The following is a 16,047-nucleotide window of genomic DNA, read 5'->3' on the forward strand; positions in this document are numbered from 1 at the left end:
CTTTCCACTTAAAAGCTTACACTGGTGGGTTGTGTTCTGCACCTGTGAAAGAAGGGAGTCAGTAATGTGATGGGCCTTTTCCATCTCTAGTTTCCTGAATGCAAAACAATGGAAAAATGCCCAATAAAGGCTTGGAAGTAGGTTTGCTTGTGTAATCTCAAAGGCTTCCTGCAAAAGGCTGGGGACACCTCCTGGCCTCTCAAAAAGCTGAATGCTGGAAACTATTTACAGAGCAGCAAAACTGCTATTTAAAAGGGAGCTATAACCAGGGTATTTCATTTACCACAAAGACTTGCCTCAGTGTTGAATATAATGGAGTCTTGTTAATCCACAATGGAGAGCATTCCTGTGACAATTAAGGAGGTTTGTACTAGCAAGATCAGATGGTAGGGCTTCATGGTCTCATTTCCCCACTAGTAAGTAATGGGAAGGGCACAGAGCTGGGTTTGGCCCCACCCCTCAGCATGCAGCATCAGTCCCCATGTTTAATTTCACTCACTCTCAGCTGCTATGTTGGGAAGTGGAGGTGGATAGCAGCTGAGGAAGAGGAATGAAGCAAGGCAACAACCAGCCAAGGTAGAAGTGGTATGTGATACAGTCATAAGCAAAGCAGCAAGAGGAGAAAGGTAAGGGGCGCTCTCTCAGGGCTTCAGTGAGTGCTGGGCCAGGACTCATTCAATGATTGTCACTTCCTGTGGGAAATGTGCTGTCATCTTTGCTGCCCTCTCTGGAGTTGAGTCACAGAACCTTGCTACTCATTGAAACCTAGGTGTGTGCTTTAAAGATTGGTGCATCAGTGCCCTGCAGCATTGATGGAGTTACTATAAGGTGGGTGCATAACTAGTTGGAAAACTGTTCCCAGAGAGTAGTTATCAGTGGCTCACAGTCAAGCTGTGAGGGCCCATTGAGTGGGGTCCCTCAGGGATCAGTCCTGGGTCCAGTTCTGTTCAATATCTTCATAAATGATTTAGATAACAGCATAGAGAGATCACTTATAAAGTTTGCAGATGATACCAAGCTGGGAGGAGTTGCAAGTGCTTTGGAGGATAGGATTAAAATTCAGAATTATCTGGCTATACCAGAGAAATGATCTGAAGTAAACAGGGTGAAATTTAATAAGGACAAATGCAAAGTACTTCACTTAAGAAGGAACAGTCAGTTGCACACACAGAAAATGGGAAATGACTGCCTAGGAAGGAGTACTGCGGAAAGGGATCTGGGGGTCATAGTGGATCACAAGCTAAATATGAATCAACAATGTAACACTGTTGCAAAAAATGCAAACATCATTCTGGGATGTATTAGCTGGAGTGTTGTAAGCAAGAGATGAGAAGTAATTTTGCTGTACTTTGTACTGATTAGGCCTCAATAGAGTATTGTATCCAGTTCTGGGTGCCACATTTCAGGAAGGATGTTGACAAACTGGAGAAAGTCCAGAGAAGACCAACAAAAATGATTAAAGGTCTAGAAAACTTGACCTATGAGGGAAGATAGAAAAAATTGGATTGTTTTTTCTGGAGAAAAGAAAAATGAGGGGGGGACGTAAAAGGTTGTTTCAAGGAGGAGGGAGAAAATTTGTTCTTGTTAACTTCTGAGGATAAAACAAGAAGCAATGGGCTCAGATTGCAGCAAGGGAGGTTTAGGTTGGACATTAGGAAAAACTTCCTAACTGTCAGGGTGGTTAAACTTTGGAACAAATTACCTAAGGAGGTTGTGGAATTGCCATCATTGGAGATTTTTAAGAACAGGTGAGACAAATACCTGTCCGGAGTGATCTAGTTATTACTTAGTGTTGCCTTGAGTGCAGGGGACTGGACTAGGTGACCTATTGAGGTCCCTTCCAGCCCTACACTTCTATGATTCTGTAGACTTCTGGGACAGAGTTTTGACTAATAGTTAGAGCAGAGGGATACCAATTGCCAGGACTCCTAAGTTCTAACACTGGCTCTGCCACTGATTCGTCATGTGACCTTGCATAAAACGCTTACCCATTTTACAGAAAGAACTGAGAGGTTATAATTGTCACTGAATGAAAATCTGGTCGCTTCAATGTAAAGGGAAAAAACTGGGACAACTGCAGTGAGAAAGGAGGGGACAGTGAATTAAGGAGTTTAGGGGAGAGAACTAGTACCAGGTTGTGGGGAGTCACTGGATGATTTTGGGGAAATGGGCAAGGGCAGAATTGTAGATGCTAAGCTCTATAAATGTATCAACCATCACAATTGGGGCCAGCTTTCCTAAGAACTCAAGAGCTATTTAGGCACATGAATAAGTGGCCACATTTTCAAAAGAGCTCAGCATGTCAGATGCATGTTGGATGCTGAGGTCTTTTGAAGATCTGGCCCTAAGTGTCATAGTGGGAGCTGTGTGGTGCTGAGCCCTTATGAAAAACTGGCCCTTGTTTAGCTACCTAAATGGGAACAAAGCTTTTCTTAAAAGGGGGGGAGGGGAGGAACAAAAACCCCTCAGTATAACCCCCAGTTGCTCAATAATTATGAATCACACTCCCTCCCTCCAGTCAGGAAACTGGCTTAAAAATCATGACATTTTTTAAAATAATAGGTTTGGTATTTTTATTTGCCTTCTAATGTCAGAAGCTGTAGGGTTCACATTTTCAAGCTGTCATTGGCTACCATGAGGGCTAGAAATAGCTTTATTTTTGTTTTTTTTTAAAAAAAGTGAGTCTTGTATAATCACATGACTCCAGGAGCTGGGACTTTGAGGAAAAAACACCAACCATCACAATATTCTTAATTTAAAATGGCAAGAGCTGGCATCACTAGTCCTTAATATCTTTTGGGGTTGTGGTATTTTTTCTTCCCTGAGAATTCAGTGCAACGTCCATGATGCTACTCATCCTTTAGACAGGTTTCAGAGGAACAGCCGTGTTAGTCTGTATTCGCAAAAAAGAAACGGTGCCACAAGTACTCCTATCCTTTAGACAGGCAGTCACAGTCAAACACTAGCTTCTAAGCTCTTATAAATCATCCCTTCTGTGGAAGTATAACATTGTATAAGTATAGCGTTGTATAAGGGGACATGCTGGATACATTGTATATGAGAGGGCATGCCAAAACATGTTACAAAGTTTCTGAGGGAGCACATGTAGGGACAGTTAGCTTTTGAATGGAGAAGCAATTAAGATAGAGCCAGCACCTCTAAGAAGCAGGCATCAGAATGGAAGGTGTGAAGGGCAATTAGTTAACTGGAAGCTGTTAAAGGAGATTGTTAAGGGTGGCAGGTAATTGAAGATACGTGACTGGTCTCAGGGATCTCCAAGGGTGGTGACTAAAATCTTTTTTCTTCTTTTGTCTGTAACTTCTCTGTAACTTGTTCTCCAAAAACTGTATAAATTAAAAAAAGAAAAGGAGTACTTGTGGCACCTTGTCACAAGTACTCCTTTTCTTTTTGCGAATACAGACTAACACGGCTGTTACTCTGAAACCTGTATAAATTAAGAGACACAAGCCCCACTCGGGGGGCTCACTTCTAAATGTATTAGCAGAGCAGCTTTGCTAATAAAACAGAGTGGTCTGATAAATTGTGAGTCTGAGTCAAACTTTGACACTGCATTTTAGCCTTTTCTGTGTTCCAGTCTCTTTGGAGACAAAAGTCTCCTTGTCACAAGTATGCATGCTCCTTTTTCCAAAGATGTTTCCAGGAAGTTAATTCCTGTATGGGATTTAAAAAAATTATAGAAATAATGTTCTTCTAATAAACCTACATAAAAATACACTTTTCATAGTGCGTGGCAGTAATGATAAAGATTTAAGCTCTTGTAGAAATCAGTGAATCTATCCCACTTCAAATGCCTCTGTACAAACAATATTTCCTTGGACTAATAGAATATATTGAATTGAAAAATTTAACTTCAATGTAATTGCACCAATAGACCAGTCATCTTGTTTCAAACAGCCACTCTGAAGATGAGATTTTAAAGCATGGCTCATAAATATAGGAATAGAACAAAATAGCTTTTTTTATATAATTAAACAGTTAGCAGCTAAATTGCATTGTAATTGATTAGAAAATTGCTTTTTTAATGAGATTTAGTCACTAGGAAATGGTTTTTTCTTCAATATGCCCAATGTGCATTGGGTCATTTAAACAGTAAATTGCCTTACTGGCCTCCTATTTAGACATTCTGGATTCAACTTTCCATAAGAAAAGAAGCATCTTACAATACACGTGTCTCAGTGCTGAAGGCAAAATTCTCTTCTCCAGTGCTCACAGAGGACCTCAACTCCCGTCATTGTGATCTTTGTCTCCAAGTGAAGGCCATGGAAAATCTGTGCATGAAGGAAGAGCAGGTTATTGGAGTTGACCCATATAGGAAATAAATTTTACAGTAATGTTTCAAATCATTACAGAATATGTTCTCTGTCCTGGCCCACCTGTGGATTAGATGGGGTGGGGAGTTATGTGAATGACAGATTTTTCAGTTTGTTGGCAATTCTGAAAAATTGGAAGAGAAAACTAGTTTGGGTCAAACCAAAAATGAAGCGTTATGAAATATTCAATTAATTGAAAAGTAAAAGAAAATCGTAGGTCAAATGAAATATGTTGTTTTGAACATTTTAAAAACCATTTTATTTTTAAAAAAAATCAAAGGAAATATTAAAATGAAGTCATTTTGAATTGGAAAAAACCCAGACAAAATATTTTTATTTTCTTGGAGGGTTGTTTTGTTTTGTTTTTTTAAATGGAGGGGCTTAACGTGGACGGGGTGAGGAGAAGTTGACTGAAACAAATTGGTGAAACAGACATTAATTTGCAAAACATTTTGGTATCACCGAAACTGCTTTTTTTTTTTTTTTTTCCTGCCAAAAAAAAAGGTTGAGCCAACTCTCCACAGTACCCAGTGTGGTCTGGCAATGCCCTCTTTCCCCTATATAGATATGCTTCCTATATTGGGGGGCCAAGAACATAGAAGCATAGAGCTGCTATACTTGCTCTATACCACCTATGGATTCTCCTTATATACGAGCTCTATAAATCAGCCAGCTTGCAGGGAACAATCAGGGCCCACATTTTATAATAGCAATACTATAGTGAACTGGGCAATAGCTGTAGATTTTTATTTTATTTTTTTTTTTATAAAGGGAAGGCTGCTGTATGGATGTGAAAGAGTTTTACCCTTAATGTAAGATCCAGAGGAGTGAACCCTAATCCACAGCGATTGGAGAACTTCCAAAGTTTTGAAGGCTCAGATTGATTTGAAGCTTAATTTAATTTCTTTGGCCTGAAATAAAGGCTGCAGTTCTCATGAGAACGGACTGACTTGAAGTATTTCTGGTGCTTTCTGGTTCCAACTGGGCTGGAAGTTACTGAATTGACAAGCTACTTTCCATATCATCGGTACTTATCATTATTAGTGATTTATTCTTATTTGTTAACAACAACAGTTTGAAAATGTCCACCTTTTAAAAGGTGCTGCTGCTGTTGGCCTAGCTCTTCTCCCACAGAAGCCAATGGTAAAACTTTCATTGACTTTAATGGGAGCGGTTAGGCCAATGCTGAGCGCTGCTGAAAATTCCACTTTAAGAGATCATAATTTATTGCAGGACTTCAATGCTCATGTCCTGTTCCAGTAGAACACAAGAAATGCAAAGACAAGAGATAAGAAGATGAACAAAAGAGATCTCAGTTTTTGATCTTAAAAAAAAAAGATTAATTTGGGTTTGGTCTGTGCTTGGATCAATTCCAACTGCAGACTGTAAAACGGGTTATTTCAATGTCTTGCCTTTATGCATCCCACAGTCCATTATTGGAGAATGACAGACCTCATATGTCAGTGCTCTCTACTATAAATGATCTCAGTGAGGCTTCTTGTGCAATAAGATATTCCTCCATGTGAACAGAGGTGCAGGTTCTGTACCTAACATTTTAATATAGATTACTTTATGTAAACAGCAATTCAATAATAGTCTGCGGTCAACATATGGGAGGTGCATTTGTGATTTTTTTTTTTTTTTTTTTTACTGATAGTCTGTTCTAAGAGGACAGAGCAGGGGAAAAAATCTTGCTGGTTAAAGAATTATGGGTAAAATCAACAGGATTTCAAGGGGACTAGGATTGCTCCCCCCATTTCTAAAATATGGCAGAGTTTGGATAGGGTTGCCAATTTTGGCTGGATGTATTCCTGGAGGTTTCATCACATGATATAATATTTAATTAAAGATTAATCTTTAATTCCTGGAGACTCCCGGACAATCCTGGAGGGTTGGCAACCATAATCCACAGTATGACTCTGAACTTCCCAAACCTTCAGGAGTTCAAGTTCTAAACTAGAACTGGACGTTAGTATTATTATTATTTATTTTATTAATTGTACAGCTTCTACAGGCCCCATTGTACTAGGCTTTTGTGATGGGGTCTGCTCCCCAAACTTGCCCTGAAAGGGTTAACCTAGACCAGATGGGACAATTAATGTATTAAGCTGCAAACAAGGGTACATATAGGTTGAGAAGAAAACCCTCATCAAGGGAAACTCGTGCAGGAGCAGGTGGGGTTTCTATATAGCCAGGGAGCTGGTAGCAGGAAGGAAGGCTGCAATCACTTTCCCAGGGACAAGGGAGATAAAGAGATTTGGGCTGAAGAGGAAGGGTTTGTCTAGAAGGGTGGAGAATGTGAGCTTGGATTGGCAAGGCAGGAAGTAGTCCAGGGAATGGCAGAAGGTCTGTGGTAGTACAGACCTTAGCCTCTGGAGGTAGGGCCACTGGGCTGGAACCCATTGTAGGGAGCAGGCCTGGGTTCTCCTACCGGTCACTGAATAAGTGGCAAATCTGGGCAGTGAACTTGAAGACTGTCCAGGACACTATGTCCTAGTCGCTGAGGAAATGGTGCAGCCAGGGCAGTGGATTTAAGGACTGCCTGGGATGGTGTGGAAGACTTTGATAGTACCCCGGAAGGGAAGGACTGTTGTGACTTGGTTGGAGGGCTAAGCCATGGAGACAAGGTGTGTCCGCTTTTGATGAGCAAAAGAGGGGCTGCAGAACAAGATGCTGGGCCAAGGAAAAGCGAAAACAGGGCATCAGGCTGGCAGGGCTTATGCTTAGATGAAGCCAGAAAGAGGCACTCTTGTTGTGAGTAGGGGCCCCTTTATACATGGCAAAAGACTCTTCTCGAAGAGTTAATAGTATCTGAACAGAAGTGTGGGAGAAAGTACTGTATTCCCCTTTACAGATTTGGTACTTTAGGCTTATGTGTAGTCTCTCAGATACTGCAGTGATTAGTGTGGTGTTTAAAAAAATTAGAATAGGTACTTCATCGCAATTGTTTCCACAGCTTTCATAATTATCAAGAAAACAGTTCAACCAAATATGTATTGTCCAATTCTATGAAAAGCTGTGATTGAAAGTGTGTTGAAACCAAATAATCCTCTGAAAACTCTCTAGTTTTTTGAAAATCATTTATAGTTTACTTCAGGAACAAAGGATTTTGATGAATCTTGATTATCAGGAACAACGTATTATGAAAAACAATGAATGCAGTGTGTGCTTAACTCCAATTTTTATTGTTCAGTTTCCAAAACCTGTACTGATGCAACTTAGCTTTCAACATAAACGGTAGTGATTGCAATCAGTTGCTGCTACCATAGCAACGGGCAAAATTAAAGGGGCAAACTGCAAAGCTAAAATTGCCTCAGGGTTGTAGATTCTAGTTGTATGGCAGTCCAGTGATGTACTGTAGATCTGCAAATCAGATTTAGTTAAGTCACCAGGGTTATGTACTGTAAGTTCAGAAATCTACAAATATAATAGTGTTGGCTCTTACACTTCTACAAGTCATCATGTCCTTCTCTCTGATTCTCAGGGTTTGAGTGGGTATCCTTTTTATTATTTATTATTATCATTTTATTATTAACCTCAAGTGCAAATTTTTGTGAGCTAGTGCACTCTTCTCCAGAGGTTTGAATTCTGAGTTCAGATAGCCAGCGATGACTTTTTGGTCCAGTTTGGTTCAAAGCAAAGATCCCATTTTGGGAAGAGGAGGTTGAGAGGGGAGCAGAAAGCTTCAAAAGCAACAGCAAAAAGAAGCATGCTTTCATGTCTGAATCTAAATAACACTGGAAAACAAACATAGTGCTCTTATTTCATTCTGCTGTTATTTCTCCATCCTGTTTGCTGAATTCACTTCAGGCATTTTGGAGTTTAATCAAGGGAGTTATAGCTCAGGCAGAGGTTGAGCAGGACTATAGGGCACTCATTCACCACAAACCATCGGGGCCTTGTGAATTAGAACACAACTAAACTGTCGCCCTAAGTGAAGATAGATAGTGATGAAACTGCTCTTCAAGAATGTGTTTGAGGCCTGGCTTAAGGGCAACTGACTTGCAGTTTAGCCACCTCAAATATAAGGACAATGCCCTGAGAGATGCTGAGCATCCATAACTCATGCTGCCATCAGTGGAATTACCAGTACTCTGGATCAGGCCTGTATTCGTTCTTGTATATGGTGAAATCATTTTGGGTCCCTTGCTAGTAAAAGTCAGCTATCGCTAAGAAATATAAAGCCCAGAGTTTGAATTTACTGTATACCCTATAAGTGAACCAGAGCTTTAACTGACACACACTCATAACTCAGTGAGGATTCAATCTTGCATTCCTTGTGCACCGAGAAAAGCCAGGGGACGTTTTTGAGTGAGCAGAGGTAATGTGATGCATGAGAATGTCATAAAATAAAATCCAGCTGCACAATTTTTAGCAACAGTGAGGAGAAGCTGGTTCCTTCAAGATGCCCGAAGTAGGTCATATTTTTAGCTGTACTTAAATCAATATTATATAAGAAATGCAAGATTTCAGTGGGAGTTCTGAGTGCACATGAAATGCAGGCTGCAGTCCCTGATGTGCACCGCTCCACAGCGGATGTTCATGGGTTGCAACCCATTGTGAATAATTCACTTTACATTTGCTTAACGATTGCAAGGAGCCCAGTTGATTTCGCTGTTTCAGCTCTGGTTATTATGGGAAAGAACTGAGACGGGTTGGCTACCAAAGGTTGGGGTTGCAGTCATTTTTCATGTATTTGCCAGCTTGTGAAACTCAGCAGGCTGTTAGTGTCCCTCGAGATGACGTTCACAGATTAGTGTCAGAAGTAATATGTCCCATGAGATAGCGGGGTGGTTGGGAGGGGTTACCACAATTTTTAGCAACAGCAAGGAGAAGCTGGTTTCTACAAGATGGCCTAAATTTGGTCATATTTTAGGCAGTTGTAATTAAATTAACCCAAAATAAGAAGCCTTGAAGATAAAACAGAAAATTACAAGATTTCTGCTTATTGATTTGTTAGGTTAAATAAATATCAGGGGTGCAAGGACTGTCTCTTACCATTTATTCTCTGCTCAGACTTGGCTAAGGATATATTTGAAATTAGGTATATGGATTCAGATCCTCAGTTGGTGTAAAGCAGGGTAGTCCTAATAAAATCAACAGAGCTACCCCAATTTACATCACACAGGGATGCTACTCTCATTTAGGCCAGATCTTGCCCATGATTCTTTCCCATCTTTATCATAGTGTATAGTACTGTAGTTTTAGATATGGATTTTTTAATTATTTCAGAGGGCCTAACTCCCGTCATAAACGTTTTGCCATTGTATTTTGTTACCTTTATGCAAATTGGGACCACCATGGAGAAGAGCAAACATTTCCGTGACAAAGGCATCTTGGTCACTCGGATTAATATTGTTATGGCGTGGTTAGCCAATAGTTGGGGTCTTGCATGTTGTTTCCATTAGGAGGAGAAAATGTGATGAGTCAGGAATTGCTTTGGTACAATCCTGTTTGTTAACAATGAATGCACATAAAGTTCAGTTTACCTGAACACAGTAAAAATTAATCAGCATGGGACAGTATCTTTGCTCAATGTTCCAAGCTTGTTTCAGCCACCATTCTACCCAGAAGGCTCTTTCTTTAGGCTTTTTCATAGGGACACACTCAAAGTGCTTGTTCTGGCTGGCTTTTCTGTCAGCTCCTCTGGGGGTTTGCTGCTTCTCTCCACACAAATACAGCTCCACTAAAACAGTACCCAAGCCCCCTGCATTTCCATTCAGCCGGCCTCTCCCGTTGACTTCAACTCCAGTTGTGGGTACTTGGCACTTCAGTAATCAACTCTTCTCTCTGTGTAGCACTTGCAGTATTATATATCAGGCATAGATTTTTTTTTTTAAGTTATTGACCTCTGGTGAGTGGTAAGATACTGAAATTCTAAGGCATGCTCTGTGCTAAAAGGAACAATTGTAAAATGTACTTTTAAACTTCCTTTAATTAATTTAATTGGCAATTTCCCTATATCTGATATACTCCAGGGAAGAAATGAGGGCTAAAGGTTGAGCTGACCTGCTCTAGTAAAGCTTCTGTTTTCACAGAAAGGCAAGGCACTTAGCTTTTTTTGCATCTGTTATAGTCTATCCCCAATTAATTTTGTCATGCTTTGCCAGCTATCCAAGCCTAGACAAAGTTACAATTTCTTGACACTCCTGACTACTTTAAGAAAATTGGCCTATGAAAGACACTGTGCTAAAGCTTAGTAGCCAAATCTTCGGCTGGTCTAAATGGATGCGACATCACAGACTTCAGGGGACTGTTGTCCATTTATGCCAGCAGAGCATTTGCCCCTATTTGTCTTCAAGATGAAAAATTCCAAAAGCAAATGGAAGTGCTCATGGAAGGCTATGGTTTGACAACCCTGGAGACTGGTGTTCTCTGCTCATCCACAGGACAGGCACAGCCTGACAGAGCAGCTGTGCAACCTCCTGCACATTGGCCAAATACTGATCTAATTGAATATGGTGTGAATCTTGAGTAACTCCACTAAAGTGAATAGAATTATCCTGGTGTAAAAAACGGAGACCAGAATCAGGGCCATTGCCCCTTCAATATTTCTTTACCTCATTCTGGAGAGACCACCTCTGAAAAGGAGAGGGTAGTTGGCTCACTTTTAAAGTTGCGTATGTGAGTTAAGCACCTACCTCCCTTTGAACATGAATGGAAGTTGGCACCTAACTCTTAGGCTCCTTTGAAAATCCCAGTTTTAACCTTTGGCCTCTCTGCTAGGACTCCCAATTGGCCTCAGCTTGTTGTGTCCTCTAGACTCTGGTCTAGAAGGAATTACTGAGGACCACCACAATCTTTCATGTAACCCTGTCACTGGGCTCCCATTCCTACAGCATCTCCTCTTTGCTGCTATAGGGACTAGCTCCTTCCAAGTCCAACACACCTTTCCTTTGCACTGCTCTCATCATGGCTTCTCTCACTCCCTGGGATTTTGCACACTTCCTCTTCATGACTCAGTTGCACCCTCATTGTGTCTTGGCCTCCAGCCAGCTCACCATGTATTTTCCCTGTTCTGAGGTATCAAAGTCTTTCTATCCCCACTGTCTCAGGTAGTCTTCCCATTCACTGCCCAGACTGGGCCACTTCCCCAGGGGCTAATAGGGTAACCTGGGCCTACCCTCTACTCACAGTTCCAGCTCAGGAATCTTCTACTCAACAGCCAAGGTCTGCAACATCCCATCTAGCTCCTGAGCCTTTTCCTACTCTGACACACTCAGGCTTCTGCTCCACCACTCTTTGTCATAAACTCTTCCTTCAGGGCCTGGGGCCCCAAGGTTTCCTCCTTTCCCTCTCCAATGCCTAGAGAGTGACTGCAGGCTTCCTCCCTGCAGTCCTTTTCTGTAGTCAACTTCCTGGCTTTATACTAGCCCAGCTTGTTTCTTCTCAGCTGGACTCCATCATCCATCAGTGGTTGCTTTGACCATCTAATTCCCCTGAGGATTGGCCTGTCTGGTTAATTGATCCTTTCCAGGCTAATGTGGGGTGAGCATCCCATCACAGAGTCAATAAACAGGCATCAGGTAATTACTATCAGTTTTTAGGCATTACTAATTGAGGCCAGTTGAACCCATAACCTAGAGGTGAGATACTAAGAAAGTGATTAACAATCCTCTGAGCCATCCTTCCCTTCATTTTTTTTTGGGGGGGGGGGGATGAAAACATTCTGAAAACAGAATGAAAACATTCTGTCTGAAGTAGATGCAGTGAAGTGTTTCCTTGATCCATGCAAGGTCTTTTAGCTTTTAAGTGGTGCTGACAGAAGGGCAGACTGTTCTGCTTCCTAAAACAACTCCACACCATTGAAAGTTAGAAGAAGAATGACATAATCCGAAATGAAACTTCAAAGTTTCCAATTTCAGCTCCCCTCCTTTCACTAGCCCTTTGTTACACTGACAATGGGGCGGAAAATAATGCTGCCTAAAGCTATTCCGCCCATGGGTGACAGCAGATGCAGCAAAGTGCACAATTACAATATTCATAAGTAAATTTTAATGATAATTAATAAAGACAATTGTCTTCTTTTGTTCTGATTACCTACAGATAGGTTAAAAGTAGGGTTGCATAATTAATTTCCAAATGTAAGGTTCCTTAGAAATCCGTAGAGGTTATTTCAGGGAGCTTTTTCGAGGGAGTCATCTCCGTAATAAACGTTACCTGTCACTTCTCAGCTTATAAATTAATTATTATGGGGAAGCAAAAAGAAATACCACTTGAGCAGAAAGCGAAAGATAAAGCCATGGAATTGTTATTAACAAGAAAAATAAAAATCTACAGGAACGTGATGTTTCCTTGCCAATTTAGGGGATTTGTGTCTCTGCAATTACATTTCTTTTCTTCCTCTTTTTTTTTTTTTTAAGGTAAATTATTATAAGCTAGTTAGGTGTTTGGAAGTTCCTGCTGATCCTGACTTCAGCGGGATAATGGGTAAAGAGAGAGACTGGTGAGATGTCCCAATACTTGTCCGGCTAACTTTTCTACATGGTCAAATGGATCAACTGCCCTCGGGGTCCGTACCCACAGTTTGGGAAACACTGAGGGATTTATCTCCTTTCAATCCCCATTTTATCTAGGTGCTGAGTTTCCAAACACAGACCACTTTCCACGCCTTTTCAGGAGGAAAGAGAAGGGCTAGTAAATGAGAATCAGTTGGGCGTCTCCCACAAGGTGAATTTTCTGTAGCCATAAGAGGATGGGCATCAATAAAACGCTGACCCTTCCCATCTTCTCTCTCAGTGGTTCACTCCAGCCACTCTGCTTTTCCTGAATCTGGAGCTGCAGTTAACAAGCTGTGCGTGTTCCCCCTTCGCTGCCCGTGTCCACTGTAGTGGCTTAGCTGCAATAGTCTTCTGAATGCCAGCATTCCACTGGAATATCAGCACCGTGAAGGGGGCACGCCAGGGTCATCTTTCACTCCATTCCCTATTCAGCAAAGCATTTAAGCATATGAACAACTCAAAACACATGCGTAAATCCCACTTACTTCAAGGGACGTGTTTAAAGTTCAGCATGTGCTTCAGTGCTTTGCTGAATAAGGATGGATTTAAACATGCATTTAAATGCTTTGCTGACTTGGGCCTCGTGCTTAGGGGAAGCAACTGGCAGTAGATTTTGCTCTTCAGTTGTGGTATCTTCAATAGCCCTGCAATGGTTAAAGCTGGGGAAAAAAATTAATCACTTTCTTTGCATAACATTCTAAACAGGCGCTGTATCATGGTGAGGGCTTATCATGGTGATCTTAAAATATTAAAATAGTCTGGTAAGATGACACCCACAGGTGATGTGTAGGGTTGGTGATTCAGTGGAGTGACAGCTGAAAAGACCTGGATAAACAGCTGCTTCTTAATTTCCTCTCTTGGCAAAGTCAGGGCTGGTGAACACTAGGTTTCATAACAATAGGATATTTTATTGTTGTTTTCTCCTGACGGTGTTGAGATTTGTCAGCTCTACAGCTGTAAAGTCATTCATCCAAATGTATCTGTGGGCATATTTACTTTTAAACAAAGGGTATGAAAATGTCAACCAATATGTCAGTAATACAGATGTCTCAAAACTGTAATTTATTCACCTTTATTCTGTTATCTCAAAACTGATAATGGAAACACCCTGTCTCCATTTAGTGGCAGTTACAGTCCTAAAAGAAAGGTCAAGAACGTCATCCATTGCCATACCACAGATTGAGATTTATTATCAGTGAAACTCACCCCCCAGCAGAGGGTCAGTAGAAGGCCTGTGCCTCCTAAATCCTACTTAAGTCCTCTCTTAAGGTGACCCATAGTCCCTTTTTCTGGCCCTCTGTCCAGGGGTGAATTTTGGCCTGAAAGCATGATACTCACTTTCCTATGTTAAAAGCACTTTCCTGTTGTAAATGACTAGCTCTATTTTAAGTCTCTACTACTTAGCTCATTACAAAATGTAAAGAAAATTATTATTTTGAAACACAGTGTGATCTAGTGGATAGAGGACTGTACTGGGTTGTGGAAGACTTGGGTTCTAGTCCTGGCTCTGCAACTGGCTTGCTGGGTGACCATGGGCAATTTATTTTGCCTCTGCGCCTCGGTTTTCCCATCTGTAAAAAGGGGATAATGCAACTGACCTCTTTTGTTAAGTGCTTCGAGATCTGTGGTTGAAAAGTGCAATGTAAGAGCTAAGTGGCAGTGTTGTTAAATTAACATTGGGGAGGACAGTGGCCAGGAATTTCAAAGTGACTTGTGATTTTTGCGTGCCTCCAGTTTTTCGGAGTGCTCAATCTGACACTTTAAAAAGGAGCCTGATTCTCAGAAAGCGCTGAGCTCCTGTCTTCTGAAAACCAGGCCCCTGGAAAGTCTCTCAGGTTCTATCCATTAGATGCAATTGCTCTCTCTCATTATGTAAGGAGCTCTCAACCATGACTCCTTCCACTAACCCCAATTAACTCAATCTGAGTGAAAACCCCCCCAAAAACCACAGACTAGGTAGCATTGCAAACAAAGGTGGACTGTTAATGTCATCACTAATACTTCTGTGAGTGTTGCTTCCTTTGTTGCATGTGGCTGACACTGAAATCAACATTCTAAAATGTAGGGCTATGCTAGGGTGACCAGATGTCCCGATTTTATAGGGACAGTCCCGGTTTTTGGGTCTTTTTCTTATATAGACTCCTATTACCCTCCCACCCCCGTCCCGATTTTTCACACTTGCTGTCTGGTCACCGTAGGCTACGCACTTCCAACAGGCAGCTTGCCCAAACCGAAACTGTAAGCACTGCAATAAGTACTAGAAAGACAGCATCTGTCAGCTCTCCTCTCAGACTTACGGGGATGGATTCTCCTCTTCCTTACATCAGTTTTAAAGCAATGTGTAAAAAAAACCAAACTGGAATAATAGCTGTAGACCTTCTTTGGTTGTTCTTAGTGAAAAAAGTTGATTCCCAGGCAGCCTTTAATTGAACAGGGCAAAGGGAAGGAATAATTTCCTATCTGATCTTTTTTTCTTGTTTGAAAATAACTAAACTGTATATGTCTTGATAAGTATCTGGCAGTCAGATCCCTGGAAGAGGGACACTGAGCATTTAATACATGTCCACAGCATTGTGGACTTGGACAGGCAATCAGACACTTTATTACAGTACATGGCTGTCGCTACTCTTTCTCCTGGTCCTCCATTAGAAACAGCAAAGCACTTCTGAAAACATGATCCTCTGCCTGAAAATAATTGGAAAAACTTCCTGCAGCAGTTGGTGGTGCTTCACAGGGAGTGGGAAATGGCTGTCTCTCTGTCAAAGATACTCATGGTTTAAAAGTGCTTAGTGACCATGGGTTTACATCTGTTGACTGATTTGCACGTTGTGTGAAGCTTGTAGCTGTAAAAGGGAAAATGATGGGTATGGAAAGGATCTCATCTAGATGCTGAGTATATTCAATGCTGTTCTCTCATTCTCCAATGAACATCTGACTGGGAATGTTGCTACAAAGTGGAACTCTGCCCCAAAGATACTGCAACAATAGATGATACAAAGAATAGCCATGTGGATGATGATCATCCCTGTGCAGAGAGTTAGCACAAGGCCTGTGCACCACTTAAGCCCTATTTTTATAGTCTAAAGTGGGATTTAAATGGCAAATAGACCTTGTGGTGTTCTCTTTGCACACATATGAATTTCACTCAGTATCTAAGTGGTTTAAAAAACTGTCAAGCTAATGAAGGTGTTCTCAAATCATTGACCTTATTAGAG

General features: G+C 41.2%; 1 protein-coding gene across 1 annotated transcript in view; it reads left to right on the forward strand.

Annotated features, from left to right (window-relative positions):
* The first annotated feature begins 607 nt into the window (after positions 1-607).
* Positions 608-16,047, forward strand: part of PIMREG (PICALM interacting mitotic regulator) — an 80,122-nt gene continuing 64,682 nt past the window's right edge. Inside the window, exon 1 of the mRNA XM_075120855.1 lies at positions 608-626. The gene's annotated coding sequence lies outside the window, so the exon portion shown is untranslated. The remainder of the gene's footprint in view (positions 627-16,047) is intronic.

This window comes from Caretta caretta, chromosome 17 (assembly GCF_965140235.1).
Source record: "Caretta caretta isolate rCarCar2 chromosome 17, rCarCar1.hap1, whole genome shotgun sequence".
Classification (NCBI taxonomy): Eukaryota; Metazoa; Chordata; order Testudines; family Cheloniidae; genus Caretta; species Caretta caretta.